At 54.3% G+C, this 24,886-nt stretch overlaps 6 non-coding genes across 6 annotated transcripts; all 6 read left to right on the top strand.

Moving 5' to 3' along the window:
• The first annotated feature begins 1,303 nt into the window (after nt 1-1,303).
• TRNAS-AGA lies at nt 1,304-1,385 on the top strand. The gene has a single exon. It is a non-coding gene; the product is annotated as a tRNA-Ser (tRNA).
• A 973-nt stretch (nt 1,386-2,358) lies between these two features.
• On the top strand, nt 2,359-2,430 carry TRNAM-CAU. Its single transcript has one exon. It is a non-coding gene; the product is annotated as a tRNA-Met (tRNA).
• Nucleotides 2,431-5,141: 2,711 nt separating this feature from the next.
• TRNAQ-CUG lies at nt 5,142-5,213 on the top strand. Its single transcript has one exon. It is a non-coding gene; the product is annotated as a tRNA-Gln (tRNA).
• A 10,890-nt stretch (nt 5,214-16,103) lies between these two features.
• On the top strand, nt 16,104-16,185 carry TRNAS-AGA. The gene has a single exon. It is a non-coding gene; the product is annotated as a tRNA-Ser (tRNA).
• A 973-nt stretch (nt 16,186-17,158) lies between these two features.
• Nucleotides 17,159-17,230, top strand: TRNAM-CAU. Its single transcript has one exon. It is a non-coding gene; the product is annotated as a tRNA-Met (tRNA).
• A 2,711-nt stretch (nt 17,231-19,941) lies between these two features.
• On the top strand, nt 19,942-20,013 carry TRNAQ-CUG. The gene has a single exon. It is a non-coding gene; the product is annotated as a tRNA-Gln (tRNA).
• The last annotated feature ends 4,873 nt before the right edge of the window (nt 20,014-24,886 follow it).

The raw sequence follows: 24,886 nt of genomic DNA, 5'->3' as shown, positions 1-24,886 counted from the left end.
TCCCCCCTCCTTTTTCAGGCCGCACTGAGATCTGAGAAACGCTCATTAGGCCTCGGCCTTGAAAACAGCCTGTTCTCAGCTCTTCCTGAGCTTCTCAGAAACACCGTCTCTTCCCAAGAACTGCTGTCTAACGAGCTCCTGTTTTCCTTATGACTGGTCTTGGAAAATACTTTTGTTGCCTGAACGCCATAGCATTCCTGTTCTCACAGTTTCAAAGAAAGTGGCAACACAAACTGTGGCTAGGATGGAACATTGTTATGGCTAAAGCCCACTCTCTTGCGACCCTATAAACAGCGGTCCAAAATGAGACCATTTGAGTTCTCCTGGAGCGCAGCAGGCTGCGACCAGCAATCTCCCTCTGAGTGAGATGCCTCTCAGAGCCAGCAAACTCTCAGGTTTGCAGTACTTGGAGGATTGCCGAACAACAACGAGTCCTGGGCTGACACCCTCACTCCTTGAGGCCTGACCCTTCGCCCGTCGGGAGATGCAAAGGCATCCAAAGTGAGCATTTCACTGACCTCTGTGGGGAATTTTTCACAGGTAACTTGCTCACACTAACTCTTTATGTCTGTGTGCGTGCACGTGTGCATATGCTATAGCAAATCTGGGAGAAATACTGGTTTCTTAGATGGTTAAGTACCTTGGATATCTAAGTAAGTTAGGCCTGTAAGTAAAGTTAAGTTACAGTTATAAACTTACCTAAATGCTGCTAAGTGTTGTTCTTCTGCTAAGTTGCTAAGTATAACTTCGAAGTCCTATGTTAGGTTAAATGCTATTCAAGTGTTATTCCTCTGTTAAATTTTAAGGTTAAGATATTAATTAGGTTTAATGTATAGGTTAAGTTAAAATACTGTTAAGTTTGAGTGCTGTTAAGCTTTTAGGCTGTGTTCCTTTATATCCTTGCCCCTTGTATGTCTTTTGTCACACACACACACACACACACACACACACACACACAGAGAGAGACACACAGAGAGAGAGACACACCCACAAACACACACATTCCCCTAGGTAGTTCTTGGTTTATTTCTGTTTTGATTGCTTGGATTTTGTTTGGTTTTGTTGTTGCTTGTTTTTCCTTGTTGTGCCTTAACTGTTCTGTAAGTAGTAGAGTGACTCTTGCCAAGGAACTTTGTTGTGCTTTCATGTAATATTTAAATCTGGCTTTTGCTGATACCCTTGCCAGCAATTTTTTAAGCAATCTGAAACACTCGTTTGTAAGAGGAGCCTTGGCCCAAAGTGCCTGGGCATTGGTGTCATGGCACAGGGCGTGTGATGTGCAGGGCAGGGAGGGCTGGAGCAGGTAGTTGTGGCCGAGTGGTGAAGGCGATGGACTAGAAATCCATTGGGGTTTCCCCGCGCAGGTTCGAATCCTGCCAACTACGGGGTGCGTGCCCCTTTTGGGCTGCGGGCAGCTGACCACTCTGCAGCCGCGACACAGCCCCAGAGGAGGGCTCCTGCGCTTGCAGCCCCGGCTGTTCCCGCAGAGCAGCTGCAAGGGAGGAGCTGCTGGCAATGCCTTTCATGGCTTCTGAAGGGCCTTCATCAGGGCAAGGGGAAAGCCTGAGCTGCACATGTAAGGGCAGGGGGACAAAAGCCCATTGCTGCTGCAAGGTCTGTGTCCTGCAGCCAAGCCACTTGGCGTGGGGGAAGCCCTGCAAGGGAGAAGAAGCTCAGAGATGTTGTCAGCATCAATGAAGAAGGAAAGGGGAAATGCAGACAGCACCTGGAGCTGACCATTTTGTCACCTCGCATTAGCACCAAGCGTGAAAGGCAAGGACCTGCAGCTTGACAGCCTGCTTAGCACAAAGTGCCTAGAACTCAGAGCTTTTCCTTCAGGGTAACCGTGAGCAGCGTTGAGCTCAGGCACCGGAATTTGCACAGCTAAAAGAGGAGAATTTCTTCCGTTGGTAATTCTAAGCAAAGGGAGCCTGCGTCCCTCCTTGGCCAGCAAAGAACCAAACTGTCGGGCAGGTGCAGTCCCGCAGCATGCTGGGAGCAGAGCTGGATTTCTGGGCAGGGCTGCAGCCGTCAGGATGTCGCTGGATTTCAGGTGCCCCTGTCCCTAGCAAGGCCCAAGGCTGCAGCCTGCATCCGGGATGCCTTGAGCACATGCAGCGCCAGCTTGGGTGGTCAAAGGGCAAGTGGCCGTGCAGGGCTGTGTGCGGGAGGCGTGGGAGAAGGGCAAGGCCTGGCCCTGGAGCTGTAGAGCGCATGCCCAAGGGAGATGAATTTTTGGGGGAGTCTGTTTTGTGGGGCGGGGGAGGCCAAGCGGAGAGGAAGGGAGGGAGCGAGAGCCAACAGTGCCCAGGCAGGGTCAGGCCCGGCTGGGGGCAGTGGCAGCCGAGCCCCAGGGGGAGCAGAGTGGCGCAGCGGGAGCGTGCTGGGCCCATAACCCAGAGGTCGATGGATCGAAACCATCCTCTGCTAGGGTGCTTTTTCACCGACGCTGCCCCACCCAACAGCTTTTACCCTGCTTGGCTCTAGCTCTTTGAGCAACCCTGGCCATAGCGCTCCTCTTCTCTCTGCCCCCACTACCTGCTTTTGTTAGAAATGCTACAACTTTTATAATTTTTTTAACTAACTTTAGTCAGGGGTTTGTTCACCTCTGCCCAGGAGGAGGGGAATCGAAGCTTTTCTTCAAAAGACTCTGTTTACCCAGGGTTTGAGTTTCGCTGGCTGGGGCCTGGTCGGTGTCAGTCAACAAAAAGAAGATTCCCAGATTATGAGAGTTTAACATGCATCTACAGGTTGGGAGTGGCCAGAAGATACAGAGGAGATAAATGGACATTAACATTACCGCCTGGTGTGGCTGGAGACACGTGGTCTGGGAAAAGATTGATAAGAGCACCAAATTAGCATCAAGGGAAAAGGGATCGATAACCCATAGGAGATTGCATACTAAGGATTGTGTAATTTAGGTCCAATGAAGAAGAATTTCTTTGGGGTTTTCACGTAAAAATATGTGATAAATCTGGTAAAGAACCATGTGTGATGGAAAAATTTCCACTGCAGAAACCAGACACGTGTGGATGGAATAATTTCTATTGCAAATCTTGGCCAGAATACCATCCTGGCCAGAGTAAAGTAATGCCTAGTTCTCTAGCATTGAAAAGATGTTGTTTGAGAGTTTCTGGTTTTCCCTAGGCTTTGGTGACACTTTCTCTTTGGCTTTCTCAGGCACCAACACTCCCAAAGGGCCCCTCAGCATGGCCTATGGGCAGCTGTGCAGCAGCAGGCACAGCTCCCCCCATGAGGCCCTGCGTATTATGGGCACACAGGTCTTCCTCCCTTCCCTGCAGGCAGCTCAATCCCCAGCTTCCCAGGCACAGGAGGGCACCTCCTCTAGGGGCAGAGGAGGCTCAGACTGCTCCACATGTGCTCAGCTCAAAGACCTGGGAGCTTTCTCCGTCCTCGTCTGTTTGCTGCCGTGACCATTTGTAGGGTGATCCAGGATCAGGGCCAAGCAGGTATTCCCAAGGGACACTGTATTGGCTAGAGGTGGCTGGGTGTTGGGAGTGGAGGAGACACAGGGTGCTGTGGGCACCGTCTCTCTTGGAAAACCTTTAGCGGTTGGCCTGCCCAGGACACAGCTGGTTCCTGCTGCCACCACAACTCTGAAACATCTGTGAAGCTCGTGGCACCCTCAGCACCATTGCTGGAGCACGTGAATATTCCGGATGGCGCTCCATCCTACAGAGTAGCCATGGCACTGAAGAGGTTTCCTGAAAGGCCTGGGGACCACGGAGGATTCCCCAGTGAAACAGGACTTGTGTTCTACAACTGCAGGGGCTCCATTAGGAGCACCCAGCAGCGTGAGTGTGCTGAGCCCAAGTGTGAGAGCCAGAGGAGCGCAGGCACGTGCCAGGAGCTGGAGCTGCGGTGTGTGAAGGGGGAGGGAGGTGTGGAAGGAGGGGGCAGCCAGTGTGAGAGGTGCAGGAGCTGGAGCCAGGCCAGGGTGTGAGGTGGCAGTGTGGGAGGCAGTGCCCGTGGGCACTGGAGGAGCAGGAGGCAGCGCAGGCTGCGGGTGGCAGGAGCGGGAAGCAGCAGCGCTGCAGGAGCCTTGCGGGGTAGTGCTTGTCAGAGCTGCCCTCCAAGCAGGTGAGCAGGGCTCGGTCATTCCTGGCCAAGGCAGACCAGCTTTTCTTCAGCCTGGCTCCACACTGCCCGGCCTCTCCTGCTCCCGAACAGCATGGTTTCTTTCCTCTGCAAGTTCTGCTCACACAGAGCAGCTGAGCTCCTGCTCCTGCTCCCCTCAGCCGGGCCTCCTGCTCGGCACTCCGGGCACCTCCCAGCCCAGCAGGCACAGACTGGCTTTGAGCCAGGTCGTCCTTGGCAAAAGCAGACTGCGGGAGCTGCTCTGGATCCTGCAGAGACTCCCAGAGAGCAAATGAGCTGTTGGAGCCAGGTGTGCAGAGATCTTGGTGGTTCTCCATGCCTGGGCATCTCGCTGGGGTTGCAACAGGGCTCAGGCACTGAGCCGCCTAGCTTCTTGCTTTGTCTCCAGTGCTGCTTTGAGCAGGCATTTGGACTTGTGTCCTCCTGGGATGCCTTGCAGTGAAGTTCCTTCCGAGAAGGAAGAGTTCCCAGAGAGGGCTCTGCCCTCGTTGCTCTCCACCATGGGCAGCGAGTGAACCTCTACCCCAGAGGAACTGGAGCTCAGTCGTTGCTCAGCCCTTGGTGTCTCACCTGTCCTTTCTCCTTGCCTCTCCAGCCCCTTTCCTGGGTTCCGCAGAGGGTCTTTCTTTACCTTTTGTAGAGACGGGGCAATGTTTCCCTCTTATTAGTCCTTAAGGAGCGGGGCTGGTTTGGGCTGGAGAAGAGAAGGCAAGGGGGCTTCTGCTGGGTGAAGGTGACTTGCCAAGGCCTGCCCTGAGTCCAAAAGAGCTTGCTGCAATTTGAGAAAGACAAGATTGTGTGAGGTTTCGAGCCTGGCACTTGTAAGAGAGGCCACGCCGGGCCAGCAGAAGAAGCTGTGCTGCTGCCCTGAAGGGTGGCGCGATTAGAGAGTGCCTGGAGGCCCTGCAGGAAGGCTGCACTTGGTGATGGATGTCCAAGGCGATGGAGAGACAGCCAGCCTCAGCCAGGGGCATAAGGCTGAGCAAGGCTGGGCACAGGAGCCAGAGGTCACCTATGCACGAGGTCCCATGGTGTAATGGTGAGCACTCTGGACTCTGAATCCAGTGATCTGAGTTCAAATCTCAGTGGGACCTTGGCTTTTTTCTTCCCTCAGCATGCTGACACCCTCACAGCTCTACTCTGCTCCTGGTTCACTTGTGGAATGCTCTCTGATGAATCACACAGCAGCTGAGGTGGAGATCACCCACTCAAAGTGGGTCAGGCACAGGAGGCAGCTCTGGGACTCTCTGCTTGTATGTTGGACGCATCCAATAACAGGAGACTGGGCTACACTCTTTGGGCAGCTGTTTCCACGTTGGACCATTCCCACAGTAACACCAGGTTACTCTGTGTGGCATTACTTGTATGCCCACCTTTGTCCTTTGTCCTGCTCCTTTCTTGCTCCTTTCCTCTGCGGCTTTTCCTCTCCTCCCTGCCAATTTCGTTCTATTGCTCTGCAGTCAGTGCAAGGAGCTCTACCAACACTGGGCAGTGCCCCATCATTGGGTTATATTTGTTGCCATGGGAGAAGGAAGGATCTTCCCGGGTAGAGCAGGTGGTAGCTGAGGGAGGAGGAGAACAAACGACCACAACTCTCCAGCAATGCTGCACAAAGGCTTTAATGAGAAGGAGCAAAAGCAGCGGCACAGAACACAGACCAAGGGACACGCGTGCGGGGAACAGGCAGGGAAAGAGATCGGCCCATTTGCCAAGGACAGAGGGCATGAGCCGCCGGCTTCAGCAGATCTGACCGCAGCGGGGGGAAGGCAGACACAGGCCTGACCCCCCCAGCCCAAGGGAGCCCCCAGAAGAGATGGGAACCCCCGCACTGCTGAGGGAGCTGCCCACAGCAGCTGACAGAGAGGATCCCACGGCTGTGCTCTGAGGGAAAGAGGTGAGGATGGGGCCCGGCATGGTCACCACCACCGGCGAAGGCTCGATGTACACCGTGGAGTCAGCGCAGCGGGCGACACAGGGCTCACTGCAGCTGCTTGCAAGGGGGGTTGGGCCACAGGGGCCGCAGGGCCGTGGGGGACAGGGTCTGCAGCAAGACATCTCTCGGCGCAGGAGGCAAAGCTGCAACACAGAGCAGGGAGTGCCAACCAGCCTCAGGATCAGTCTGTCTGTCCCTCAGCTCTCTCCAGGGACACATGCGGTCTTCAAAACACGCTCTGTGCCCACAGCTCCCACATCCCTCCTCGTGCCCTGTGAGTAGAACGGCACAGGAAGGCCGCCCCACTTCAGGAATAGGACCCAGCACAGTGGCTTTAAGGCCCCTGTGGAAAGACGGGTCACAGCCCATGTCCAGAACAGACATGGCTGTGTTAGAGATGTCCGGAGACATTTTGCTACACCACGGCAGGTGCAAATTCTGCTGGGCACATCCCCCTGCGGCTGAGCCCCATTGATCCCCTTCTGCTGGAACAAAGCCCCCTCTTCCCAGCTGTCCCCAGCCACCCCCATGGAAAGGCTGACGGCCCTTCAACAGTTCTGTATCAGGGCCAAGCTGAGGCAGCCCAAGGATCAGCCTGGACAGCCTCCGTGACAGCAGTTCAGCCCACAGGGAGAGATGGAGTGGACTCAGGCTTACCTTGTTCCTCGAGGAAAGGCACACCAGAGAGGAGGAGGATGCAGAGCCTGGAGCAGTGCAGCCTTTTATGCCGTGTCCCAGAGCCCTGTGGGGCCACAAACATTCTTTGTTCGCAAAACATCCAAACTCCTGGGAGTGGCTACTTGCGAGGCCTTGCTGCTGGTGAAGTCCATGCTTCTTTCATCTCAGGCATTTTTCTCCAGTTTCACACCAGCCAACAAGGAAATGATTCATCTGTGTCCCAGCTTCCTAAGGCCACTTGACTTGGAGTTCCCGGGCCAGTGCATAAGATGAGTTTAAATGGATTTGCGTAGTGTCTATTGCTTCTGTCACTTGTTCTACTTGATGGTTAATTTGGCTCCAGTTACAGTTAAATTCAGCCATGAGAGACACCCCAGGTCAGCTCTCAGGAGCTTTCAGTGCAGGCACTCAGGCTAATCCTGAGAGTCACTACTTCCACGGGTCATCACAGATGTCCAGAAGACTGTGGCTCAGTTGAGGCAGAAAGTCAACACTGCACAATCCCATAGTGGGGAAGAGACCCAGCTCTGCAGGGAGGTGGCAAAGCTCAGTGGCAAGCAAAGCCCATGTTCAGCTGGAAGGATGTCCCCTGCAGGCCTGAGTGACAGCCATAGGGATTTGCTTACGGTCCACAGGCTGTACCACGACCTGGTTTTGTGATCAAAGAGATGCCGTGTCCTTCCCTGAAAGAGACCCACAGCCACATTGACCCGTTTTGCTCAGCGTGTTCATCCCAGAGGCCAGAGACCGGGATGGCGGCTTTGGGGAAAGGCTTAGGGCAGGGAGCCCAAAGCTCACAGCTCTTTTTGCTGGGTCAGGAGTGGGGTTTCCCATTCCATACGTTTTACATTTCAAAGGGACACTGGATCAGTCTCCCAGAGCCCGTGGGTGTCATCGTGATGTGGAAGAGTTGGGAAAATCCCTGAGCTCCAGGCAAACCTGAGTCACCCAGTGTGGAATTCAGTGGACTGGGTGCCACAGACTCAGGCGTTCAAGGGTTAACAGAGCTCATATCCTCAATGTTCTGCTGCCATGAAGGGCATTTCCCCACCTCTTATCCCCATTCCTGGGTCACCATGTGCTTCTCTGCAATGTCCTGCATTTGCTGTCTCCCAAGGCGTGGAGACGTGCCTTTTGGTGGCTGCTCAAGGGCCGTAGTGACCCAGAGTACCCCAGATCCACCCCAGCAGGTCGGGATAGAGCTCTAGAGGTATTGTGCTCCTATCAACTGCTCTGGGCAGACCAAACTGCCCCGGTTTCCCAGCAGGCTCTGGGCCTTTGTCCTGCTGACTTCTAAGCACGGACACAGCTCAAGAAAGACGTCACTGTCCCTTGTGCAGCTCTCCCAGGCCTGTCCCTTGTCTTCCCCCAGGAAGCCCTGGGATTTCTTTTCTTGCAATTTGCGATTGCTGCCTCTTGCCCTTTGGCAGTGCACCTCTCAGGAGAGTTTGGCTTCATTCTCTCCAGAACCTCCAGGAGGTGGTGGAGACAGCAGCTCCATGCCCCCCTCCACACCTTGCTCATCTCCACCAGGTTGCACAAGCACAGTGCCCTCCGCCTCCCCCCATACGTCGGGTGCTGCAGCCCTTATGTTCTGCCTGGCCCTCTGCCATAAGAGATCACCACCACCTCCCTTGTCCCTGGGGACACCAAATGGGGACACCAACCCAGATGTGGCTTCTGCAGTGCCAAGGAAAGGGCACCATCCACGGGGTGATCAGATCCCAGGCTTGTGGGGTGGGATCTGGAGATGGACACTAAGCAACTCTCAGGATTAGGGGTGAAAGCTCCCCAGAGGACTTAGAGTGAAAGCTCTCTTGGGACAGACTTTCTCTCTGCTTTCCAGCCCTTCTGCCCCAAAGGGGGGTTCCTTGTCACTGGCCTGAGAGTGCAATGCGGAGCAGGTGGCATTCCCTGCACATACCCGGCCCTGTTCTCTCCAGGCTGCCATGTGGCATGTGCTCACCAGTGCAGGCAGCCTCAATGTCATCTCCTGGTGGTCGTCCCCCTCGAGGACCTGGGAAGATCAGCTGTAGGAGCCCTTTCCATCTCCTGGTAGCTCCCCAGGGGTGCAGGGCATCCCTGGAAGAGCTGTCCAAGAGACGGGGACCTGTCTGACAGTGGCAGTGTTCAGAGGACAATGGCACAAGGCCCACAGCTTCTGGAGGCAACTGGGAAGTTTGTTCTTCTCAGAGCGGGATCAGAGGACTTCCAGTGGTCTCTCCTAATCTCCATTATCCTGGGTTGCCCTGCGTCCCATGGGCCCTTGAGCAGCCACCGAAAGGCAATGCCTTTTGGAAAGCTGCAGCAGCAGCAGCAGCAGCACAGGATTACACAGACGTATGAGGTGGTTTGGGACGGGTCCTAAAAGGTCTGGAAATGCCCCCGACAAAGGCAGAAATTTTGGAGGGAAGAGGCTATGTGCTCTGGTATCCCTGGAATGCCTGAGTCCAGGGCACCATGTGCACTCATTTCCACATCAGGATGATTCAGGTTTGCCTGAAGCTCATGGATTTTCCCAACTCTTCCACATCACAATGATTCCCACATGCTCTGGGAGACTGATCCATTATCCCTTTGAACTGCAAAATGCATTGAATGGGCAAAGGGATGCCTGCCCCAGGAAAAAGAGCCATGAGCTGTGGGTTCCCTGCCCTCAGCTTCTTCCCCAAGGCCACCGTGCAGATCCTGGCCTCTGGGGTGGACACGCTGAGCAAAATTAGTGTGTGAGAGAATGGGTCCATTTGTCTTTCTGGGAGAGACGTAGGCACGTGCCTTTGATCACCTTCCTACGTGTTGATTTCCTTGTTCTCTAGAGGATCTCAGCTTCCCAAGCTGAGGCCAGAGCTCTGCTTGTAAAATGCATGAGGGCCCTGCTTAGTTTTCGAGGGACACACAGCTGTGGAGATTCCCTTAGACAAGTCCCTTGAGAGACAGTTTATTGAGTCCTTGGTTTTCTTGTCTTGGTTGTGAATCTGCCTCTCTTCCCCAGGCTCATGGGCAGAAAAAAGCAGGCTGTGGCAGAGACTGATAACAGAAAGCAAGGCCCTCATGGTCCTCACTCCTCTCAGTGAGGAGCTTTCTCTCCGGCCCACAGTGATCCTACTTTGCCACTGAGTTTTGCCACAGCCCTGGAGAGGTGCGTCTCTTCTTCTCTACGGGACTGTGTAGCCTTGACCTTCCACCTCAACTTACCCACCGTCTCCTCCTTGCCAAAGTGACCCCTGGGGAGAAATGCCTCTCAGGGCTGGCTTGTGCATCTGCACCAAAAGCACTTGAGGGCTCACTTGAGGTGTCTCTCATAGCTAAATTCTACTGTTGACAGGCGGGCACTGTCCCCATGAAGAGGGCAATGTGACAAAGGCAATCCGTGTGACACAAAGCCACCTCCAATCTTCCTCCACTCCAGCCTCAGACCTCTGAGCCAATTGGCCTTATGCTTCTGGGACACAGATGAATTGTTTTGATGTTGGGACACAGCCCACTCACTTGGCCCTGGTCCTGAGAGGAACTTAAACCACTCAGTCATCTGCTGGCAAAGCGGCACAGGGAACTGCCAGCAGTCCTGGGAACTACTAGAGTGTGTTGAGGACAACATCCTAGCACAGGGGATGGAGAGCCTGACCAGAGGACAGGCACTGCTGGACCTGCTCTTTGCATCCTTCTCTCTAAATAGGAGTGACGTGGATTTTATGAGGGGTGGCCAGTCAGTGCACATGGAATTGGATGGATGGCAGCACTCCAGGACTTGTGGTGGAGAGCTCGATGTCACACTTGAGCAGTGTCCAACCAGTGATGAGTGTGGGTTCTCAGGGTTTGGTGATGGGACCAGGAATATTTAACAGCTTGCTGGGAGACATGGGGGGTGGAAGGGGTGTTAGGGGGGATTGAGGGCATCCTCAGCAGGTTTGTGGGTGACATTGAGCAAAGTGATGTGGTTTGTGGGGCCGGTTAGCCTATGGTACAAGAGACAAAGAGAGTCCTCTGGTAAGACAGTCCCTAGTACCAGAGAATTCTTCCAGGTTAGGGTGAGAAAAGAAGTGTCTCCCAGAATGCTTTGCGTTGCTATGCTAATGTACTCCAGTTCTGCGTTCCTGGTTGGCCGTTGGCCTCTCTGCCCCCTTGCTACCTTATATGTCCCATGCCCTAGAAAGTTCTCCACTCCAGGTTCCCCCATTGGCCCTTGTCTATCGCCACTGCCCTAGAGCTTTCCTATTGGCTCCCATTCCCTAGTCCTGCCTTTGTACCACCCGCCATGCCCTCAGATCATTGGTCTCTGATGCTCTCCACGCTCCCGTACTTAAACCTGGACTCTCCATTGTCTTTTGTCTTCGTCCCTTCACCCCTTCATGGTGCGGCTGCAATAAACCTTCGTCCATGGAACTCTACACAGAGACTCTCCCTGCCTCTTTGCCATCGACCGATATTACTGGAGCTATCAGTGTGTTTGTGCATGCACACATGTGTGAGTGTGTGCTGATCCTGCCGAGCGGCTTCGCTAAGGAGACGCTTTTGGAAGATCGCAGCACCTCGCGCTATGACACAGAAAAGCCGCAGCGCCTGGAAAGCGATAGTGGTTGGTACTCTAGAGAAAGGGATGCCATCCATAGGGACATGGACAGGCTGGACAGGTGGGTCTGTGAAAATCTCATGAAGTTCAACAAGGTCAAGTGCCAAGGTCAGGGCAATCCCAAACATGGACACAGGCTAGGCCATGAGTAGATCGAGAGTGGCCCTGCACAGAAGGGCTTGCAGGTTCTGATGGTTGAAATACTGAACATGAGCCTGCACCACGCGCCAGCAGAAAGCCAGTCGTATCCTGGGCTGCATCCAGAGCTGCGTGGCCAGCAGGTTGAGGGAGGGGATTGTCCTGCTGTACTTGGCTCTCATGACACCATAGTTGGGGTACTGCGTCCAGCTCTAGGACCCACAGCCTAAGAAACACACCGACCTGCTGCAGTGGGTCAAGAGGAGCCACAAAGACCATCGGGCAACTGGAGCCGTTGCTCTGTGAGGACAGGCTGAGAGGGTTGGGGTTGTGCAGCAAAGAGAAGAGAGGGCTCCCAGGAGACATTCAGTTTAGAAAGGGAGGGACACTTGGTTGGGGTGTGTAGGGATGGGACAAGGGCTACTGGTTTTAAACTAAAAGCAGGTATATTTAGATTAGATATTGGGAAGGAATCCTTTCCTCTGAGAGGAGTGAGACACCAGAACAGGTTCTCCAGAGAAGTTGTAGAAGCCATTTCAGGGTGCTCAAGCTAGATGATTTAAGATCCATTCCATCCTCAGGTGATTCTAAGAATCATTGCAGGATTCCGGGTTGTATGAAGTGGGAGCACAACATTTAAGATGAAAGACGAAGGGACTTCATCAGCAGCAAGGCCTCGCAAGTAGCCACTCCCAGGAGTTTGGATGTTTCACGAAGAAGGAATGTTTGTGGCCCCACAGGGCTCTGGGACACGGCATAAAAGGCTGCACTGCTCCAGGCTCTGCATCCTCCTCCTCTCTGGTGTGCCTTTCCTCGAGGAACAAGGTAAGCCTGAGTCCACTCCATCTCTCCCTGTGGGCTGAACTGCTGTCACGGAGGCTGTCCAGGCTGATCCTTGGGCTGCCTCAGCTTGGCCCTGACACAGAACTGTTGAAGGGCCGTCAGCCTTTCCATGGGGGTGGCTGGGGACAGCTGGGAAGAGGGGGCTTTGTTCCAGCAGAAGGGGATCAATGGGGCTCAGCCGCAGGGGGATGTGCCCAGCAGAATTTGCACCTGCCGTGGTGTAGCAAAATGTCTCCGGACATCTCTAACACAGCCATGTCTGTTCTGGACATGGGCTGTGACCCGTCTTTCCACAGGGGCCTTAAAGCCACTGTGCTGGGTCCTATTCCTGAAGTGGGGCGGCCTTCCTGTGCCGTTCCACTCACAGGGCACGAGGAGGGATGTGGGAGCTGTGGGCACAGAGCGTGTTTTGAAGACCGCATGTGTCCCTGGAGAGAGCTGAGGGACAGACAGACTGATCCTGAGGCTGGTTGGCGCTCCCTGCTCTGTGTTGCAGCTTTGCCTCCTGCGCCGAGAGATGTCTTGCTGCAGACCCTGTCCCCCACGGCCCTGCGGCCCCTGTGGCCCAACCCCCCTTGCAAGCAGCTGCAGTGAGCCCTGTGTCGCCCGCTGCGCTGACTCCACGGTGTACATCGAGCCTTCGCCGGTGGTGGTGACCATGCCGGGCCCCATCCTCACCTCTTTCCCTCAGAGCACAGCCGTGGGATCCTCTCTGTCAGCTGCTGTGGGCAGCTCCCTCAGCAGTGCGGGGGTTCCCATCTCTTCTGGGGGCTCCCTTGGGCTGGGGGGGTCAGGCCTGTGTCTGCCTTCCCCCCGCTGCGGTCAGATCTGCTGAAGCCGGCGGCTCATGCCCTCTGTCCTTGGCAAATGGGCCGATCTCTTTCCCTGCCTGTTCCCCGCACGCGTGTCCCTTGGTCTGTGTTCTGTGCCGCTGCTTTTGCTCCTTCTCATTAAAGCCTTTGTGCAGCATTGCTGGAGAGTTGTGGTTGTTTGTTCTCCTCCTCCCTCAGCTACCACCTGCACTGCCAGGGTGAGTACTGGCTTCTGTCCTGAGGTTACCTGCAGCTGCACAAATTACTCCCAGAAATTACACCAGAGCACCAAAGCCTCAGTCACTGAGCTTGGGTCTGTCACCTGGAGATCATGGTCTTGCAGGGCCCGGTGCCAATTTGTTCTTTGTGAGAGTTAATAAAGATATTTTGGGCAACTTTTCAGCCCTGTCAGAGCTTCTTCACCAAAGCATAGGAAAATCAATCTTATCTCTTCTGTTGGTGATGTTGGAATTTTCTCAATGGGATGAGTACATGATTGTGGGCTGGGAAGGAGAAAACCACTTCTTTTCATGGCCGGACGTAGGCAGTGTGGCTTCAACAGAGTTTGATGGCAAAGTTCACTCTGTTACTTCCTAAATGGATGAAGCATAAATAGAATATTGAATTGTAATCAATGTTTAATGTTTTATAGGGACACTGTGCATTTAGAAGTGTACGGTATGCAAAGGATATGGATACAAAATTAGAAGAGTGCAAAAGTGTTTAGCAGCGCTCAATCCACAATCATAGCAAGGACTTAATTACAAATTCACGGTGACAACATTGATACCATTATCAATTCACACACACCCACACCCACAGAGGCACAGAGAAGAGCACATCTGTATTCAGGTGTGTAAATGTACCTATTGAAAATGCCCCTCGGGCTCATTGAAATGTTCACATCAAATCCCTTTGCATTTCTCAACCAAGCGTGGGTTGGACTTTGAGGAGTGTGCGTGGATGTGTGTGTGGATCAAACCAGGCCACGTCATCAGTGGTGGTCTTTCGAGTACCGCAGCTTTATGGTTCTCAAGCTGCGAGAGACGTTCCACCCAGAGGGAGGTGCTGGCACAGCCCACTGTGGTCCAGGAGGCCTCCAAGAGCCTCACTCAGGACAGAGCTGTTTACAGGCTCACAAGATGATTTGCCTTAGTCATCAGTAAGGTTCCATCTCGGACATAATCCATGGTGGTAAGTTCTGGAAACAACTCCCAAGACATTTGGAAATTGTTTCCAAAACTGAAGCAACAATGGGGGTCTTCCACTTGGGCTACAATTCATCGAGAGAACGTTTCAAGGCTGTCGTGGGATGACTGATGATCCTTTGTTCCCCACCGTGGCTCATGCTGCTCATGGGAAGCTGATGCTGCTGTTATGGTCACGGCTGTTCCCAGCTGTATCATGCAGCAGCACCTGGTGTGGTGAGGGACCTTTCACTGCCCAGCTGGTTTGGTGAAGGGGATGCTTCCTCTTGCAGCTGGTTCAGTCAAGGCTTGTCAGGGGGAGGAGCACAGGAGAGGATGAATGACCACAGCCACAGGGCAGGGTCTCCCAGGTGCCTGGCTGAGGCCAAGGCTCAGGGAGCTGCAGCCAGAGACCCTGGGCTTATGTCCCTTGGGCCTCTGGAATGTGGCCTCAGGGGCCCGTCTGGCTCTGCAAGGGTCCCAACTACAAAGGTGGAGTGGAGCTGTGGGGGTGCATTCCTCCCCCCTCCTTTTTCAGGCCGCACTGAGATCTGAGAAACGCTCATTAGGCCTCGGCCTTGAAAACAGCCTGTTCTCAGCTCTTCCTGAGCTTCTCAGAAACACCGTCTCTTCCCAAGAACTGCTGTCTAACGAGCTCCTGTTTTCCTTATGACTGGTCTTGGAAAATACTTTTGTTGCCTGAACGCCATAGCATTCCTGTTCTCACAGTTTCAAAGAAAGTGGCAACACAAACTGTGGCTAGGATGGAACATTGTTATGGCTAAAGCCCACTCTCTTGCGACCCTATAAACAGCGGTCCAAAATGAGACCATTTGAGTTCTCCTGGAGCGCAGCAGGCTGCGACCAGCAATCTCCCTCTGAGTGAGATGCCTCTCAGAGCCAGCAAACTCTCAGGTTTGCAGTACTTGGAGGATTGCCGAACAACAACGAGTCCTGGGCTGACACCCTCACTCCTTGAGGCCTGACCCTTCGCCCGTCGGGAGATGCAAAGGCATCCAAAGTGAGCATTTCACTGACCTCTGTGGGGAATTTTTCACAGGTAACTTGCTCACACTAACTCTTTATGTCTGTGTGCGTGCACGTGTGCATATGCTATAGCAAATCTGGGAGAAATACTGGTTTCTTAGATGGTTAAGTACCTTGGATATCTAAGTAAGTTAGGCCTGTAAGTAAAGTTAAGTTACAGTTATAAACTTACCTAAATGCTGCTAAGTGTTGTTCTTCTGCTAAGTTGCTAAGTATAACTTCGAAGTCCTATGTTAGGTTAAATGCTATTCAAGTGTTATTCCTCTGTTAAATTTTAAGGTTAAGATATTAATTAGGTTTAATGTATAGGTTAAGTTAAAATACTGTTAAGTTTGAGTGCTGTTAAGCTTTTAGGCTGTGTTCCTTTATATCCTTGCCCCTTGTATGTCTTTTGTCACACACACACACACACACACACACACACACACACAGAGAGAGACACACAGAGAGAGAGACACACCCACAAACACACACATTCCCCTAGGTAGTTCTTGGTTTATTTCTGTTTTGATTGCTTGGATTTTGTTTGGTTTTGTTGTTGCTTGTTTTTCCTTGTTGTGCCTTAACTGTTCTGTAAGTAGTAGAGTGACTCTTGCCAAGGAACTTTGTTGTGCTTTCATGTAATATTTAAATCTGGCTTTTGCTGATACCCTTGCCAGCAATTTTTTAAGCAATCTGAAACACTCGTTTGTAAGAGGAGCCTTGGCCCAAAGTGCCTGGGCATTGGTGTCATGGCACAGGGCGTGTGATGTGCAGGGCAGGGAGGGCTGGAGCAGGTAGTTGTGGCCGAGTGGTGAAGGCGATGGACTAGAAATCCATTGGGGTTTCCCCGCGCAGGTTCGAATCCTGCCAACTACGGGGTGCGTGCCCCTTTTGGGCTGCGGGCAGCTGACCACTCTGCAGCCGCGACACAGCCCCAGAGGAGGGCTCCTGCGCTTGCAGCCCCGGCTGTTCCCGCAGAGCAGCTGCAAGGGAGGAGCTGCTGGCAATGCCTTTCATGGCTTCTGAAGGGCCTTCATCAGGGCAAGGGGAAAGCCTGAGCTGCACATGTAAGGGCAGGGGGACAAAAGCCCATTGCTGCTGCAAGGTCTGTGTCCTGCAGCCAAGCCACTTGGCGTGGGGGAAGCCCTGCAAGGGAGAAGAAGCTCAGAGATGTTGTCAGCATCAATGAAGAAGGAAAGGGGAAATGCAGACAGCACCTGGAGCTGACCATTTTGTCACCTCGCATTAGCACCAAGCGTGAAAGGCAAGGACCTGCAGCTTGACAGCCTGCTTAGCACAAAGTGCCTAGAACTCAGAGCTTTTCCTTCAGGGTAACCGTGAGCAGCGTTGAGCTCAGGCACCGGAATTTGCACAGCTAAAAGAGGAGAATTTCTTCCGTTGGTAATTCTAAGCAAAGGGAGCCTGCGTCCCTCCTTGGCCAGCAAAGAACCAAACTGTCGGGCAGGTGCAGTCCCGCAGCATGCTGGGAGCAGAGCTGGATTTCTGGGCAGGGCTGCAGCCGTCAGGATGTCGCTGGATTTCAGGTGCCCCTGTCCCTAGCAAGGCCCAAGGCTGCAGCCTGCATCCGGGATGCCTTGAGCACATGCAGCGCCAGCTTGGGTGGTCAAAGGGCAAGTGGCCGTGCAGGGCTGTGTGCGGGAGGCGTGGGAGAAGGGCAAGGCCTGGCCCTGGAGCTGTAGAGCGCATGCCCAAGGGAGATGAATTTTTGGGGGAGTCTGTTTTGTGGGGCGGGGGAGGCCAAGCGGAGAGGAAGGGAGGGAGCGAGAGCCAACAGTGCCCAGGCAGGGTCAGGCCCGGCTGGGGGCAGTGGCAGCCGAGCCCCAGGGGGAGCAGAGTGGCGCAGCGGGAGCGTGCTGGGCCCATAACCCAGAGGTCGATGGATCGAAACCATCCTCTGCTAGGGTGCTTTTTCACCGACGCTGCCCCACCCAACAGCTTTTACCCTGCTTGGCTCTAGCTCTTTGAGCAACCCTGGCCATAGCGCTCCTCTTCTCTCTGCCCCCACTACCTGCTTTTGTTAGAAATGCTACAACTTTTATAATTTTTTTAACTAACTTTAGTCAGGGGTTTGTTCACCTCTGCCCAGGAGGAGGGGAATCGAAGCTTTTCTTCAAAAGACTCTGTTTACCCAGGGTTTGAGTTTCGCTGGCTGGGGCCTGGTCGGTGTCAGTCAACAAAAAGAAGATTCCCAGATTATGAGAGTTTAACATGCATCTACAGGTTGGGAGTGGCCAGAAGATACAGAGGAGATAAATGGACATTAACATTACCGCCTGGTGTGGCTGGAGACACGTGGTCTGGGAAAAGATTGATAAGAGCACCAAATTAGCATCAAGGGAAAAGGGATCGATAACCCATAGGAGATTGCATACTAAGGATTGTGTAATTTAGGTCCAATGAAGAAGAATTTCTTTGGGGTTTTCACGTAAAAATATGTGATAAATCTGGTAAAGAACCATGTGTGATGGAAAAATTTCCACTGCAGAAACCAGACACGTGTGGATGGAATAATTTCTATTGCAAATCTTGGCCAGAATACCATCCTGGCCAGAGTAAAGTAATGCCTAGTTCTCTAGCATTGAAAAGATGTTGTTTGAGAGTTTCTGGTTTTCCCTAGGCTTTGGTGACACTTTCTCTTTGGCTTTCTCAGGCACCAACACTCCCAAAGGGCCCCTCAGCATGGCCTATGGGCAGCTGTGCAGCAGCAGGCACAGCTCCCCCCATGAGGCCCTGCGTATTATGGGCACACAGGTCTTCCTCCCTTCCCTGCAGGCAGCTCAATCCCCAGCTTCCCAGGCACAGGAGGGCACCTCCTCTAGGGGCAGAGGAGGCTCAGACTGCTCCACATGTGCTCAGCTCAAAGACCTGGGAGCTTTCTCCGTCCTCGTCTGTTTGCTGCCGTGACCATTTGTAGGGTGATCCAGGATCAGGGCCAAGCAGGTATTCCCAAGGGACACTGTATTGGCTAGAGGTGGCTGGGTGTTGGGAGTGGAGGAGACACAGGGTGCTGTGGGCACCGTCTCTCTTGGAAAACCTTTAGCGGTTGGCCTGCCCAGGACACAGCTGGTTCCTGCTGCCACCACAACTCTGAAACATCTGTGAAGCTCGTGGCACCCTCAGCACCATTGCTGGAGCACGTGAATATTCCGGATGGCGCTCCATCCTACAGAGTAGCCATGGCACTGAAGAGGTTTCCTGAAAGGCCTGGGGACCACGGAGGATTCCCCAGTGAAACAGGACTTGTGTTCTACAACTGCAGGGGCTCCATTAGGAGCACCCAGCAGCGTGAGTGTGCTGAGCCCAAGTGTGAGAGCCAGAGGAGCGCAGGCACGTGCCAGGAGCTGGAGCTGCGGTGTGTGAAGGGGGAGGGAGGTGTGGAAGGAGGGGGCAGCCAGTGTGAGAGGTGCAGGAGCTGGAGCCAGGCCAGGGTGTGAGGTGGCAGTGTGGGAGGCAGTGCCCGTGGGCACTGGAGGAGCAGGAGGCAGCGCAGGCTGCGGGTGGCAGGAGCGGGAAGCAGCAGCGCTGCAGGAGCCTTGCGGGGTAGTGCTTGTCAGAGCTGCCCTCCAAGCAGGTGAGCAGGGCTCGGTCATTCCTGGCCAAGGCAGACCAGCTTTTCTTCAGCCTGGCTCCACACTGCCCGGCCTCTCCTGCTCCCGAACAGCATGGTTTCTTTCCTCTGCAAGTTCTGCTCACACAGAGCAGCTGAGCTCCTGCTCCTGCTCCCCTCAGCCGGGCCTCCTGCTCGGCACTCCGGGCACCTCCCAGCCCAGCAGGCACAGACTGGCTTTGAGCCAGGTCGTCCTTGGCAAAAGCAGACTGCGGGAGCTGCTCTGGATCCTGCAGAGACTCCCAGAGAGCAAATGAGCTGTTGGAGCCAGGTGTGCAGAGATCTTGGTGGTTCTCCATGCCTGGGCATCTCGCTGGGGTTGCAACAGGGCTCAGGCACTGAGCCGCCTAGCTTCTTGCTTTGTCTCCAGTGCTGCTTTGAGCAGGCATTTGGACTTGTGTCCTCCTGGGATGCCTTGCAGTGAAGTTCCTTCCGAGAAGGAAGAGTTCCCAGAGAGGGCTCTGCCCTCGTTGCTCTCCACCATGGGCAGCGAGTGAACCTCTACCCCAGAGGAACTGGAGCTCAGTCGTTGCTCAGCCCTTGGTGTCTCACCTGTCCTTTCTCCTTGCCTCTCCAGCCCCTTTCCTGGGTTCCGCAGAGGGTCTTTCTTTACCTTTTGTAGAGACGGGGCAATGTTTCCCTCTTATTAGTCCTTAAGGAGCGGGGCTGGTTTGGGCTGGAGAAGAGAAGGCAAGGGGGCTTCTGCTGGGTGAAGGTGACTTGCCAAGGCCTGCCCTGAGTCCAAAAGAGCTTGCTGCAATTTGGGAAAGACAAGATTGTGTGAGGTTTCGAGCCTGGCACTTGTAAGAGAGGCCACGCCGGGCCAGCAGAAGAAGCTGTGCTGCTGCCCTGAAGGGTGGCGCGATTAGAGAGTGCCTGGAGGCCCTGCAGGAAGGCTGCACTTGGTGATGGATGTCCAAGGCGATGGAGAGACAGCCAGCCTCAGCCAGGGGCATAAGGCTGAGCAAGGCTGGGCACAGGAGCCAGAGGTCACCTATGCACGAGGTCCCATGGTGTAATGGTGAGCACTCTGGACTCTGAATCCAGTGATCTGAGTTCAAATCTCAGTGGGACCTTGGCTTTTTTCTTCCCTCAGCATGCTGACACCCTCACAGCTCTACTCTGCTCCTGGTTCACTTGTGGAATGCTCTCTGATGAATCACACAGCAGCTGAGGTGGAGATCACCCACTCAAAGTGGGTCAGGCACAGGAGGCAGCTCTGGGACTCTCTGCTTGTATGTTGGACGCATCCAATAACAGGAGACTGGGCTACACTCTTTGGGCAGCTGTTTCCACGTTGGACCATTCCCACAGTAACACCAGGTTACTCTGTGTGGCATTACTTGTATGCCCACCTTTGTCCTTTGTCCTGCTCCTTTCTTGCTCCTTTCCTCTGCGGCTTTTCCTCTCCTCCCTGCCAATTTCGTTCTATTGCTCTGCAGTCAGTGCAAGGAGCTCTACCAACACTGGGCAGTGCCCCATCATTGGGTTATATTTGTTGCCATGGGAGAAGGAAGGATCTTCCCGGGTAGAGCAGGTGGTAGCTGAGGGAGGAGGAGAACAAACGACCACAACTCTCCAGCAATGCTGCACAAAGGCTTTAATGAGAAGGAGCAAAAGCAGCGGCACAGAACACAGACCAAGGGACACGCGTGCGGGGAACAGGCAGGGAAAGAGATCGGCCCATTTGCCAAGGACAGAGGGCATGAGCCGCCGGCTTCAGCAGATCTGACCGCAGCGGGGGGAAGGCAGACACAGGCCTGACCCCCCCAGCCCAAGGGAGCCCCCAGAAGAGATGGGAACCCCCGCACTGCTGAGGGAGCTGCCCACAGCAGCTGACAGAGAGGATCCCACGGCTGTGCTCTGAGGGAAAGAGGTGAGGATGGGGCCCGGCATGGTCACCACCACCGGCGAAGGCTCGATGTACACCGTGGAGTCAGCGCAGCGGGCGACACAGGGCTCACTGCAGCTGCTTGCAAGGGGGGTTGGGCCACAGGGGCCGCAGGGCCGTGGGGGACAGGGTCTGCAGCAAGACATCTCTCGGCGCAGGAGGCAAAGCTGCAACACAGAGCAGGGAGCGCCAACCAGCCTCAGGATCAGTCTGTCTGTCCCTCAGCTCTCTCCAGGGACACATGCGGTCTTCAAAACACGCTCTGTGCCCACAGCTCCCACATCCCTCCTCGTGCCCTGTGAGTGGAACGGCACAGGAAGGCCGCCCCACTTCAGGAATAGGACCCAGCACAGTGGCTTTAAGGCCCCTGTGGAAAGACGGGTCACAGCCCATGTCCAGAACAGACATGGCTGTGTTAGAGATGTCCGGAGACATTTTGCTACACCACGGCAGGTGCAAATTCTGCTGGGCACATCCCCCTGCGGCTGAGCCCCATTGATCCCCTTCTGCTGGAACAAAGCCCCCTCTTCCCAGCTGTCCCCAGCCACCCCCATGGAAAGGCTGACGGCCCTTCAACAGTTCTGTGTCAGGGCCAAGCTGAGGCAGCCCAAGGATCAGCCTGGACAGCCTCCGTGACAGCAGTTCAGCCCACAGGGAGAGATGGAGTGGACTCAGGCTTACCTTGTTCCTCGAGGAAAGGCACACCAGAGAGGAGGAGGATGCAGAACCTGGAGCAGCGCAGCCTTTTATGCCGTGTCCCAGAGCCCTGTGGGGCCACAAACATTCTTTGTTCGCAAAACATCCAAACTCCTGGGAGTGGCTACTTGCGAGGCCTTGCTGCTGGTGAAGTCCATGCCTCTTTCATCTCAGGCATTTTTCTCCAGTTTCACACCAGCCAACAAGGAAATGATTCATCTGTGTCCCAGCTTCCTAAGGCCACTTGACTTGGAGTTCCCGGGCCAGTGCATAAGGTGAGTTTAAATGGATTTGCGTAGTGTCTATTGCTTCTGTCACTTGTTCTACTTGATGGCTAATTTGGCTCCAGTTACAGTTAAATTCAGCCATGAGAGACACCCCAGGTCAGCTCTCAGGAGCTTTCAGTGCAGGCACTCAGGCTAATCCTGAGAGTCATTACTTCCACGGGTCATCACAGATGTCCAGAAGACTGTGGCTCAGTTGAGGCAGAAAGTCAACACTGCACAATCCCATAGTGGGGAAGAGATCCAGCTCTGCAGGGAGGTGGCAAAGCTCAGTGGCAAGCAAAGCCCATGTTCAGCTGGAAGGATGTCCCCTGCAGGCCTGAGTGACAGCCATAGGGATTTGCTTACGGTCCACAGGCTGTACCACGGCCTGGTTTTGTGATCAAAGAGATGCCGTGTCCTTCCCTGAAAGAGACCCACAGCCACATTGACCCGTTTTGCTCAGCGTGTTCATCCCAGAGGCCAGAGACCGGGATGGCGGCTTTGGGGAAAGGCTTAGGGCAGGGAGCCCAAAGCTCACAGCTCTTTTTGCTGGGTCAGGAGTGGGGTTTCCCATTCCATACGTTTTACATTTCAAAGGGACACTGGATCAGTCTCCCAGAGCCCGTGGGTGTCATCGTGATGTGGAAGAGTTGGGAAAATCCCTGAGCTCCAGGCAAACCTGAGTCACCCAGTGTGGAATTCAGTGGACTGGGTGCCACAGACTCAGGCGTTCAAGGGTTAACAGAGCTCATATCCTCAATGTTCTGCTGCCATGAAGGGCATTTCCCCACCTCTTATCCCCATTCCTGGGTCACCATGTGCTTCTCTGCAATGTCCTGCATTTGCTGTCTCCCAAGGCGTGGAGATGTGCCTTTTGGTGGCTGCTCAAGGGCCGTAGTGACCCAGAGTACCCCAGATCCACGCCAGCAGGTCGGGATAGAGCTCTAGAGGTATTGTGCTCCTATCAACTGCTCTGGGCAGACCAAACTGCCCCGGTTCCCCAGCAGGCTCTGGGCCTTTGTCCTGCTGACTTCTAAGCACGGACACAGCTCAAGAAAGACGTCACTGTCCCTTGTGCAGCTCTCCCAGGCCTGTCCCTTGTCTTCCCCCAGGGAGCCCTGGGATTTCTTTTCTTGCAATTTGCGATTGCTGCCTCTTGCCCTTTGGCAGTGCACCTCTCAGGAGAGTTTGGCTTCATTCTCTCCAGAACCTCCAGGAGGTGGTGGAGACAGCAGCTCCATGCCCCCCTCCACACCTTGCTCATCTCCACCAGGTTGCACAAGCACAGTGCCCTCCGCCTCCCCCCATACGTCGGGTGCTGCAGCCCTTATGTTCTGCCTGGCCCTCTGCCATAAGAGATCACCACCACCTCCCTTGTCCCTGGGGACACCAAATGGGGACACCAACCCAGATGTGGCTTCTGCAGTGCCAAGGAAAGGGCACCATCCACGGGGTGATCAGATCCCAGGCTTGTGGGGTGGGATCTGGAGATGGACACTAAGCAACTCTCAGGATTAGGGGTGAAAGCTCCCCAGAGGACTTAGAGTGAAAGCTCTCTTGGGACAGACTTTCTCTCTGCTTTCCAGCCCTTCTGCCCCAAAGGGGGGTTCCTTGTCACTGGCCTGAGAGTGCAATGCGGAGCAGGTGGCATTCCCTGCACATACCCGGCCCTGTTCTCTCCAGGCTGCCATGTGGCATGTGCTCACCAGTGCAGGCAGCCTCAATGTCATCTCCTGGTGGTCGTCCCCCTCGAGGACCTGGGAAGATCAGCTGTAGGAGCCCTTTCCATCTCCTGGTAGCTCCCCAGGGGTGCAGGGCATCCCTGGAAGAGCTGTCCAAGAGACGGGGACCTGTCTGACAGTGGCAGTGTTCAGAGGACAATGGCACAAGGCCCACAGCTTCTGGAGGCAACTGGGAAGTTTGTTCTTCTCAGAGCGGGATCAGAGGACTTCCAGTGGTCTCTCCTAATCTCCATTATCCTGGGTTGCCCTGCGTCCCATGGGCCCTTGAGCAGCCACCGAAAGGCAATGCCTTTTGGAAAGCTGCAGCAGCAGCAGCAGCAGCACAGGATTACACAGACGTACGAGGTGGTTTGGGACTGGTCCTAAAAGGTCTGGAAACGCCCCCGACAAAGGCAGAAATTTTGGAGGGAAGAGGCTATGTGCTCTGGTATCCCTGGAATGCCTGAGTCCAGGGCACCGTGTGCACTCATTTCCACATCAGGATGATTCAGGTTTGCCTGAAGCTCATGGATTTTCCCAACTCTTCCACATCACAATGATTCCCACATGCTCTGGGAGACTGATCCATTATCCCTTTGAACTGCAAAATGCATTGAATGGGCAAAGGGATGCCTGCCCCAGGAAAAAGAGCCATGAGCTGTGGGTTCCCTGCCCTCAGCTTCTTCCCCAAGGCCACCGTGCAGATCCTGGCCTCTGGGGTGGACACGCTGAGCAAAATTAGTGTGTGAGAGAATGGGTCCATTTGTCTTTCTGGGAGAGACGTAGGCACGTGCCTTTGATCACCTTCCTACGTGTTGATTTCCTTGTTCTCTAGAGGATCTCAGCTTCCCAAGCTGAGGCCAGAGCTCTGCTTGTAAAATGCATGAGGGCCCTGCTTAGTTTTCGAGGGACACACAGCTGTGGAGATTCCCTTAGACAAGTCCCTTGAGAGACAGTTTATTGAGTCCTTGGTTTTCTTGTCTTGGTTGTGAATCTGCCTCTCTTCCCCAGGCTCATGGGCAGAAAAAAGCAGGCTGTGGCAGAGACTGATAACAGAAAGCAAGGCCCTCGTGGTCCTCACTCCTCTCAGTGAGGAGCTTTCTCTCCGGCCCACAGTGATCCTACTTTGCCACTGAGTTTTGCCATAGCCCTGGAGAGATGCGTCTCTTCTTCTCTACGGAACTGTGCAGCCTTGACCTTCCGCCTCAACTTACCCACCGTCTCCTCCTTGCCAAAGTGACCCCCGGGGAGAAATGCCTCTCAGGGCTGGCTTGTGCATCTGCACCAAAAGCACTTGAGGGCTCACTTGAGGTGTCTCTCATAGCTAAATTCTACTGTTGACAGGCGGGCACTGTCCCCATGAAGAGGGCAATGT

This window comes from Corvus hawaiiensis, chromosome 10 (genome assembly GCF_020740725.1).
Source record: "Corvus hawaiiensis isolate bCorHaw1 chromosome 10, bCorHaw1.pri.cur, whole genome shotgun sequence".
In the NCBI taxonomy this organism is placed as follows: domain Eukaryota; kingdom Metazoa; phylum Chordata; class Aves; order Passeriformes; family Corvidae; genus Corvus; species Corvus hawaiiensis.
This window is presented reverse-complemented; position numbering and strand designations above follow the sequence as displayed.